Source organism: Cibotium barometz, chromosome 66 (assembly GCF_041138505.1).
Source record: "Cibotium barometz isolate CiBa-2024 chromosome 66, ASM4113850v1, whole genome shotgun sequence".
NCBI lineage: Eukaryota > Viridiplantae > Streptophyta > Polypodiopsida > Cyatheales > Cibotiaceae > Cibotium > Cibotium barometz.
In genome coordinates, this window is record NC_141111.1 from 12,116,132 (window position 1) to 12,126,718 (window position 10,587).

The 10,587-nt window shown below is 42.2% G+C and overlaps 1 pseudogene; it reads right to left on the reverse strand.

The window, feature by feature from the left end:
- Positions 1-9,484: 9,484 nt before the first annotated feature.
- LOC147602779 (germin-like protein 5-1 pseudogene) lies at positions 9,485-10,186 on the reverse strand (annotated as a pseudogene).
- Positions 10,187-10,587: the final 401 nt, after the last annotated feature.

The window sequence follows — 10,587 nt, forward strand, 5'->3', positions numbered from 1 at the left end:
TACACATTCACATGCACACCCCTTGCATGTGCACGTGAGTGACTGTGTGTGTACATACACACGTGTGTGTCGAATTCTCATGTGCACGTACACATGAGAGTGTTAACTATGCACGTATGTACACATGTGTGTCGAATTCCTATGTTCACGTGCACGTGAGTGTGTTGACTAGGCACATGAGCATTATGTGTATATGCTTATACATGTGATATGTGTATATGTGTCTATGTGTGTGCATGTGTATCTTTACCTTTGTGTGTGTGGTGTACACATGCATATGTATATACACATGTGTGTATATATATGTGCTTCTAGATGTGTACATGTATGCATGCATGTGAGTACATATGCACTTATATGTAAGCGTGTATATGTGTGTGTACATGTGTGCATCTGTGTGTATGCTCTGCGTGTGTATACACATGCGTGCACTCGAGTGTGTGGTGTACACATGCATATGTATATACACATGTGTGTATATATATGTGCTTCTAGATGTGTACATGTATGCATGCATGTGAGTACATATGCACTTATATGTAAGCGTGTATATGTGTGTGTACATGTGTGCATCTGTGTGTATGCTATGCGTGTGTATACACATGCGTGCACTCGAGTGTGTGTACACGTGTAAGTGTGCATATTTGTGTGTGTATATTGTTGAGATATCGAGCTCATCTAGTGAGGCGGTGGACACTGATGAACCGCCTGGGGGATAGGCCCCACACTTACACCACTGGCATGGTTGGTGAGATCATGGGTGATATGCGGCCAGTGGGATGACAGGCTATGTGACAGCCATTCTAGAGACTGACATAGTTATAGCGCCAGCTCATTTAGTTGGGTTCACATTATAGAGAACCCTAGTATGTATTTGGTTGAGTATCTTTTCATATTGTGTATACTCTTATCTTTGTATATGGTGTGTTGAGTGTTATGAAGAAGAAGAAGATTTTCAGCCTCTCACCTTGTGTGTTCTCTTTTAGGGTTTTGTGAGTGTGTGTGTTGAGTGTTGTGAAGAAGAAGAAGATTTTCAGCCTCTCACCTTGTGTGTTCTCTTTTAGGATTTTGTGAGTGTGTGTGTGCTTGCAAGAGCTCAAGCTCTCTTCTCCCCTGCATCTTTTCATGGTATTAGAGCCTGGTTCATGCTAAGGACTGAGCTGCAAGCAAGAGAAGCACAGGAAGCGGTACGAGGGTAAGAGCTTCATCTACTCTTCCCTATTTGTGTTGGCGACTACACCCTTGTCGAGAGCTCTACGGGAGGCACTGGCAAACGATCTCTGATTGAGGAGCTTTCTTCGCAGGAGTAAAGCTATAGGGAAAATATATTATCTTGTGTCGGATTATATTTTTCGGGCCGAAAATGTGTTTCGGGCGCGTTAGGACCTCCGTTTTTCAGAAAGTAGGCGATTTCGAGCACTGCAAAGTCATCGATTCTATGCAGAACTCTGTTTTCAGAACTGCAGGAAGACAGATTGGTTGTGCAGACATTGTGTGTGCTGCAAGAAGGAGGTAAGCAGTTGCCATTGGGTTTATGTATGCACATTGAGGTCACTGGTTGTTGTGACATTTGAGTGTAGTACATTATCGCTACAAAAAATACAGCAGTTTGTGCAGGATAAACCAGAGTGCTATTTCTGGTAAATTTGTGTGTCTGTGGCAAGATGTCAAATGATGGCATAAACCAGATTGTTGTTGAGAAGCTTGACAAGAACAACTTCCATGCTTGGAGATTCAGGTTGACAAATTTCCTGATGGGAAAGGGTTATTGGTGAATAGGGTGTGTGTGGGAACAGGCCCTTGGTTAGAGGCTGTAAAAGAGAAGATGTAATTGTGAAAGAACTGTGAAAAGGTGAGAAGAATCTACTGGGAGAGAATAAAGGGTAGCATGAGAGAATTTAGGAGTGTGGAGTTATTCTGGGAGATATTCAGGGAAAAGAGAAGAGGTGGAGAGAATCAGGCAAAAGGTGGAGATATTCTGGGAGTGAATCATGGAGAAATCAATGGGATTTGATGCTTGATGTAAACTCTATAAATTGAGGCATAGCCCTAATGAAAATTTGCTAGTTTTTGAGTATCCATGCCTACATTAATCTATTTGCTAATTATTCACTAATTACGTCTTAATTATTTGCTAATCACTTTGTTAATGATGTTGATTCTAGTGTTTGATCTAACATAGCTCATCATTATGCTCAAATTTCAACATGGTATCAGAGCCATGCCTAGAATCAATTAGGTTTATGAGCTCATTATTTAATTAATCAAGATTAGTAGATAATTAGAAAATAATCCAATTTTTTGTTATTTTTCACTTCACCCCTTCACCACCAGTTGGTGGAGGAGATCTAGCTCCTTGCATACTCAATCATTGGGCAAACCCTTCTAGCCCAAGGTAGCTAACATCATTGGGCTCCAGCTTATGCAAAAAACGTAGCAAACCGCCGGTGCATTCAGGAGATTTTCGTGTTTTTTTCAGCGCAGAATTCTCTGATGAAATTGCAGATCTTGTGCTCATCAAATCAAATTGCTTCAATTCCTCTTAGCCCCGGGGGTTTTCAAGCATGCTCTACAAGTTGGTGAAGACAAAATTCAATTTCATCAAGTCTACAGTGAGATCCAAGCTCTTCATCAAATCTACAGGTGACTTTGGTAAAACAGAGATTAAGCTTTCAATATTTGGTCAAATCTTGTGTTTCTTGGCTTAATCCTCTACTAGACTCATTGCTATTGATGCCTTTGAAAGCATTTGAGCTCATTTGAAGTCTAAGGCACCAGATCTGGACTCCCGCATACTCTATTTTTTGCACACAAAATAGTGGATTAATTTGCTAATCAGTGATTAATCAGTGCTAATCACTATATTTTGGTACAATTGAGGATTCAAATTAACCATTAGGTATCTGATACAGATCCTTATAGCTTCATATTGCAAATTGGAGTTGGTTTGATACTCCAACCATCCCGTACAAATTGGTTACCCTTGATTTAATGTAATTTCTGGAAAAATTGTGCTGATAAATTTGTGATAATCATCATTTTGCATTTAATCCTTGGTTAATGCCTGTAAATCTCACTCAAATTCAAGATTATTCACAGCTAGAGTTGCATTTGGAATGTGCATGAGAATGAATGCTATACGCATTATGTATTAGGCACATTGCATCAGTGTAAAAATGGAAACAGACACTGCCCTTGTCTAGAATAAGGCAAGAGGTAAGACCTCCTGCATAATTTTGGGTTTGCATTGCATAATGACACAAGATAAACATCAAAAACCCAAAGGAACTGTCAGCAAAACATTGAAACATGTTGCTCACATGGAGCAAAATGACCTGACGGACAAGCTCATGGCCCCAGCCATGAAAGAAGAAGAATATCTCTTTCCAAGAAGAGGATCCACACCAAGAAGATCTAAAGGAAGACATGGACACGAGAAGAGAAGCTGCCCCAAGAAGACTGAAAGAAGAGACAGACGCGTGGAGAGAAGCTGCCACGACAAGAAGACTGAAGAAAAGAGAAGATGTGAGGCTCCAAAGAGTGAGGAGCCATGTGAAAATCTTTGAGAGAGAGAGAGAGAGAGAAACCCCACAACCCAATGTAACTTGCACCAATAAAGTAAAACCACCTCTGAGCCACCGATGATGTAGGCCACGTGGTAGATGTATGTGTGAGCACTTTAGTCAAGGTCGCGGGCACTTATAGTAGCCTTGGACACATAGCGAGAGAGAGAGTGTCAAGGACTATGGAGTTTAGGGACTTGAGGCACTGGTCGCGGGCTGTCAAGTAAGAAAGAAACTTGATACAGAGTCCAGGTGTGCTGAGATAAGTTGAGGGGAGGAGTAGACACTAGTCGCGGACTACCAAGTAAAGGGAGGCACACTGTATAGGGTCTAGGTGTGCTAGAGAGTATTCACTTGAGGTAAGGTGTTAAAAATACAAGTGAATAGGGTGTGTGCGGGAACAAGCCCTTAGTTAGAGGCTGTAAAAGAGAAGATGTAATTGTGAAAGAACCTGTGAAAAGGTGAGAAGAATCTACTGGGAGAGAATAAAGGGTAGCATGAGAGAATTTAGGAGTGTGGAGTTATTCTGGGAGATATTCAAGGAAAAGAGAAGAGGTGGAGAGAATCACGCAAAAGGTGGAGATATTCTGGGAGTGAATTATGGAGAAATCAATGGGATTTGATGCTTGATGTAAACTCTATAAATTGAGGCATAGCCCTAATGAGAATTTGATGGTTTTTGAGTATCCATGCCTACATTAATCTATTTGCTAATTATTCACTAATTACATCTTAATCATTTGCTAATCACTTTATTAATGATGTTGATTCTAGTGTTTGATCCACCATAGCTCATCATTATGCTCAAATTTCAACAATTGGGACTACATAGAAGGTGAGCATGAAGAGGCACCGGAGATACCGGAGATCAATCCGACTGCTGCAGATGTGAAAGAGCTCAAGGATTAGAACCAAGGAGCCATAAAAGTTATATATTGCCTCTCTATCAGTATACAGGACACCATGATTGGGCACATACAGGATGCCGAGTCTTCCAAGGAGGCATGGGATACCTTGGTAAAACTCTATGAAACGAACACCAAGGCACGAAAGATACAGTTGAAGAATGAACTTCATACTATGGAGAAAAAGAGTATGTCCATGAATGACTATGCATTGAAGATCAAGGGTATTGTGGAATCCCTTGCATCTATTGGCGTTTCAGTAGATGATGATGATAAGGTGGAAGTCTGTCTACGTGGTCTCGGGCCACAATACAAGGCATTCAAGACGTCTATTCAGACTCAGGAAAACATTCCCAATTTCACAGATTTGGTGTCTATGTTGATTATAGAAGAGAAGAGCTTGGGTGAAGACCAACAGTATTCACAAAAAAAAAACAGTTTCAGAGCAAAGAGGCCTTCTACACAAGTTCAGGAAGAGGACGAGGTAGAGGAGGCCGTGGATGCGGCCAAGGAGGTGGCCGAACAGGTAATCAGAATTATGGCTAGCAGCAACTATAACAAGAGTCCCAGAATTCACAACAACAATAACACGCAGGTGGAAGAGGCCAATTTAGAGGTAGGGGGAGTCAAAGAGGTCGTGGAAAATGGTAAAGGCAGATAATGATACACGTGGATGCTTTTATTGTGGTAAGCCTAGACAGGTGCAGGCAGATTGTCATAAGAAGCAGGCTGACATGTAAAATGAGAAATTGCAGTAAAACAACTATGCATCCTCGAGCAGAAACAATGAGGATAATGAAAGGTTGTTTGTTATGTAGCATGTCGTTAATGCCATGTCTGAAAATGTTGAAGTAGCACATAAAGATGATATATGGTACGTTGATTCAGGTGCTTCGAACCACATGACAAGTCATCGGGAGTGGTTCAAGGAGATGAAAAACCTTGAAAGACCAGGTTTTGTGGAAATAGGGGATGACACTGCTCATCCAATTGCCCATGCTGGAGATGTGCCATTGTCTGTGCAGGATGGCAAAGTGAAGTACCTTGTAGATGTACTTCATGTTCCAAACATTTCAGTTGGCCAGATGATTGAGCAGGGTTTGCAAGTTCGGTTTAACCCTGATGGTTGTTATGTTGAAGACTTTAAATACAAGTGCAGGTTGGTTGCAAAAGACAACAGAGTGGGCAGAATGTTTACATTGAATGTAAACATGCCTGAAGTAAGCGCTGCGATGTTTGCAAATGGTTTAGAAATTGTTGCAGACACAGACATTTGGCATAAAAGAATTGGACATGTGAATGTGCAGAGAATGAAGCCTATGCAGACTAAAGAAATTGTGACAAGGCTGTCAAAGTTTAAAGTTGAAGGTATGCAGAAAATATGTGAAGCATGCCAATTTGGAAAAAAGCAAACAAAGCATGTATTTCCATGTGACAGAAATGTGAGCAGAAATGCACTAGATGTTGTGCATTCACATGTATGGAGTCCTACGAAGACCATGTCTATAGGAAGCTGCAGGTATTATGTGACATTTATTGATGACCACACAAGGAAAGTGTGGGTATACTTCATGAAGGAGAAGAGTGAGGTGTTCACTCATTTTCAGAATTTCAGAGTTATGATTGAAAGCAAATAGGGAAACATGTAAAGTGGCTAAGGTCAGATAGAGGGGGAGAGTACTCTTCCAATGAGTTCTCTGAATTTTTACAGAAGAATGGTATTCAGAGACAGTTTACATGCAGATACACTCCGCAGCAAAATGGAGTTGCTGATGAGCAAAAAAACAAGCACATTGTTGAGATTGGGTGAGCATTGATGGGAGAGAAGAATATGCCGCATAGCTATTGGGCTGAGGCTATTTCTACAGCAGTTTACATTATGAACAGGACTCCAACTGCAGCCATACATGATGTAACTCCATAGGAGAGGTTTACTGGCAGAGAAAACCTGATTTGTCTCATCTGAAAGTCTTTGGATGCATTGCATATGTGCATGTGCCAGATGAGTTGAGAACTAAGCTGGATCCAAAAGCTAAAAAATGTGTGTTTATTGGGTATTCCCTTGAGCAAAAGGGATACAGGTGTTATAACCGTGCTACACGTGAGTTGAGGGTAAGCAGGGATGTTGTTTTTGATGAGATGAGCAGCTGGTATACTACTAAAAAAGAAGCTGGGACTGATGTGAGTGGAAATGTGGTTGCACAGAATGCAAGTCAGCAATCACAGTCTTTGAGTGGATAAGGAGAGTCCTCAACTAGTGGTTCACTTGATAGACCATGGAGTGGCAGGCTGCGTCATAATACCAGTCCTGCAAATGTGATTAGTACATCACATAAAGGCAAAGAGAAGCTAGTATGCTACTGAAAAAGAAGCTGGGGCTGATGTGAGTGGAAATGTGGTTGCACAGAATGCAAGTCAGCAATCACAGTCTTTGAGTGGACGAGAGCCACTAGAGTCCTCATTTAGTGGTTCAGTTGATAGACCATGGAGTGGCAGGCTGCGTCATAATACCAGTCCTGCAAATGTGATTAGTACATCACATAAAGGCAAAGAGAAAGTGGTTGAGCCCCTTAGTATGCCTGACATTTCTGCAGGGCATTCTCATGTTGATGGAGAGTCTAGTGGCTCAGAGATGAGCCTTGATGAGGATCTTGGGATACCAGGTATGAGAACACCTGGTGTAAAGAAGGCTATGGAAGCCATGAATGCAAAGCTGCGAAGATCTGGGAGAGTAAAGAATCCTGTGCAGAGGTTTACCTATGATGGTTATGTGGCACATCACTATGCATACATGGCAAAAGTTGTACAGGTTGTAGAGCCCACATGCATTGATGAGGCTATTGGAAATGTGTGTTGGGAGAAAGCTATGGATGAGGAGATGGATGCACTATATGGAAATGAGACTTGGGATTTAGTGCAATTGCCTGAAGGCAAGAAAGCCATTGGATGCAAGTGGGTGTACAAAGTAAAACATAACAGTGATGGAAGCATAAGTAGGTACAAGGCTAGATTGGTAGCCAAAGGATATGCATAGACATATGGCATTGATTATGAGGAAACTTTCAGCCCAATTGCCAAGATGGCAACAGTGAGAGTTGTGATAGCAGTGACTGCGTCAAAGCAATGGTCTTTACATCAGATGGATGTAAAGAATGCATTCTTGCATGGGGATTTGCAGGAAAAGGTGTATATGTTGCAGTAACCTAGTTATGAGGATGTGAGTCACCCTGAGCATGTTTGCAGGTTGAAGAAAGCCTTGTATGGCTTAAAACAAGCACCAAGAGCATGGTTTGACAAGATTTTTGAATATCTTGTCACTATTGGCTTTCATGTAGCCAATGCAGATTTCTCGCTATATGTGAGACACAGTGATAGAGGGGTTGTGCTTGTTGTCATCTATGTGGATGACTTGATCATTACAGGGGACCATGATGCAAAGATCTTTGATGTAAAGATCTTGCTTAGACAGAAGTTTGAGATGAAGGATCTGGGTGAGCTCGGATATTTCTTGGGCATTGAGGTGATTAGGTCACCACATGGTATTGGATTACTGCGCACAGACAGTATGGCTTAGACATGTTGTCCAAATATGGTATGATAGGCTGTAATCCTATCTCAGTGCCATTGGATCAAAATGGCAAGTTGAGTGCAGATTCAAGAGAGATTTTGGAGGATCCTACTATGTATAGGCGCATAGTAGGAAGCTTGATCTACATGACGATCACCAGGCCAGATTTGAGCTATGATGTTGGGTTGGTGAGTCAGTTTAAAGAGAGATTTTGGAGGATCCTACTATGTATAGGCGCATAGTAGGAAGCTTGATCTACATGACGATCACCAGGCCAGATTTGAGCTATGATGTTGGGTTGGTGAGTCAGTTTATGCAGGTTCCTCGGAAGATGCATTCGGATGCATTGAGATGCATACTGAGGTATGTGAGGTCTACTTTGCATTGTGGACTATTCTATGAAACTGGGACAGAGATATGTGTACATGGGTACACAGATGCTGATTGGGCTGGTAGTATCTCAGATAGAAGATCTACTAGTGGCTTCATGTTTTCTTTGGGGAGTGCTGCTGTGACTTGGAGCAGCAAGAAGCAGCCTACGGTTGCTCTATCCAGTATACAGAGGCCGAGTATAGAGGTGCTGCTATGGCAGCATGTGAGGTAGCTTGGTTGAGAAAGCTACTTGCAGATTTGGGTCTATCAATGGATAGACAAGTTGTCATTTTCTGTGACAACATTAGCAGTATACAGTTGGCCAGGAACCCAGTTTTTCATGCTCGCACGAAGCATATAGAGGTCCACTACCAGTTTGTCAGAGCATTTTGTCAGAGAGAAGGTTTTAGTAGGAGACGTTGATCTTGTTTATGTCAGCACAGGATCAGTTCACTGACATTTTCACCAAAGCATTGGGTACAGAGAAGCTTCGTAGATTCAGGGCTTCGCTTGGTGTACATGAGATGGAGTTGAGCTCGAGTGGGAGTGAGATATTTAGTATTAATATTTAATGTAATTATTATGAATATTAATATTAATTACTAAGATTTAATATTTTAACTAACATTAAATATTAAATCATCATTTAAATGATATACTAATATTTTTCATATTTTATATTAGTTTATATTAATATTTATAATATGCATGTGTGTGTTTGTATACATAAATATATACATGCAAGTTGATGAGCATTCTTGTCCTGCTAGGCAAAACGTGGTTCAATCCCCCCTCGATTGGGCACAATTGTGTGGTTGAATAGGGTGCCTATGTATGGATTTATCAAAATACAGATCACACATGATACCCCTACTCACGATACATGATGGAAGTTCTTGGATTTTGAATAAGAGGAAGCAAACCAACTTTGACCTACACCTCTAGTGTATATTATGTCAACTCACCATGACACATGAGATATAACATCACAATAAATGATGCGTCATGAGGCGTGAAAAGAGACACCATTACAATAAATGGCATAAACACCATTACAATAGATGATGCATGGTACATCATGACGACACATAAAAGATACTCTACTACCTCGATTTGTTTTATATGACAACTATATGGATTATTGTGTTGACAACTGTTTCTTCGATTGATCTTAATGTCTTAATTGTTATGAGCATGAATGGAAGGCGGCGTCGATTGGAGGAGGATATGGTCACGTCAAGGGACGAATGCGGCGGACTGGGAGGAAACGCCGGGAGTTGCACTATTGAGGGCGGAGATGGCCATGGCTGGTTTGTCAAGGTCCGTGTTGAGTTGGAAATGGACGAGGCCAGGAGGGAAGACGAAGAGGTCACCGGTGGAAAGGGTGCGCTGGTGGAGGGTGTTGTTGGCGGCGTCGATGAAGCCGACCAGCAGGGTGCCTTGGGCTACGAAGAGGAGCTCGGTGACGTTGGGGTGCTTGTGAGGGGGGTTGAGGCCCTTGGGGCCGAAGTCGGTGCGAGCCATGGACAGGCGCTGGCCTGTGAGCGCCGGAAACGCCTGGGCGTCGGCTATCTTGGAGGACGACTCCAGGCCATTGCTGAACCCCCCCGCGCTCGTCAACCAGTTGGACTTGTAGTCGGACGAGTGAACGAGGCCCTCCGCGTCAGGATAGCCGTTTTGAGATATTGCTACATGGTCGCCGCCCAAGGCCAACGCCAACACAACAAGTAGCACAATGTTGTCGTACCCATGGATTTGCTCTGATGACACCATTTCAGTGTTGTGTGCGTCTGTGTGTGTGTGTGTGTGCGCGCGCGCGTGCGTGCGTGTGTCTGTGTGGAGGAGGTGAAGGGCGTTCTCCTCCCTCTCCTCGTTTTTATAAGCTCTCGGACCAAACCTCCCCTTCCATATACTATGCCTTTGGCTTAAATTCTAAAAGCATAATACCCATATTAAGCTCTCATTTGACCCACCTCCATATACTATGCTTTTGGAGTGCCATCCCCCTTTTCTAAAAGCACAATACCCATATTAAGCTCTCATTTTGATCTCTAGGCCCACTTAATACCCTACTCTTAAGCTTTTGGAATGCCATCCCCCTTTTCTAAAAGCACAATACCCATATTAAGCTCTCCTTTGATCTAGACTAGGCCCTACTCTTAAGCTTTTGGAATGTCAT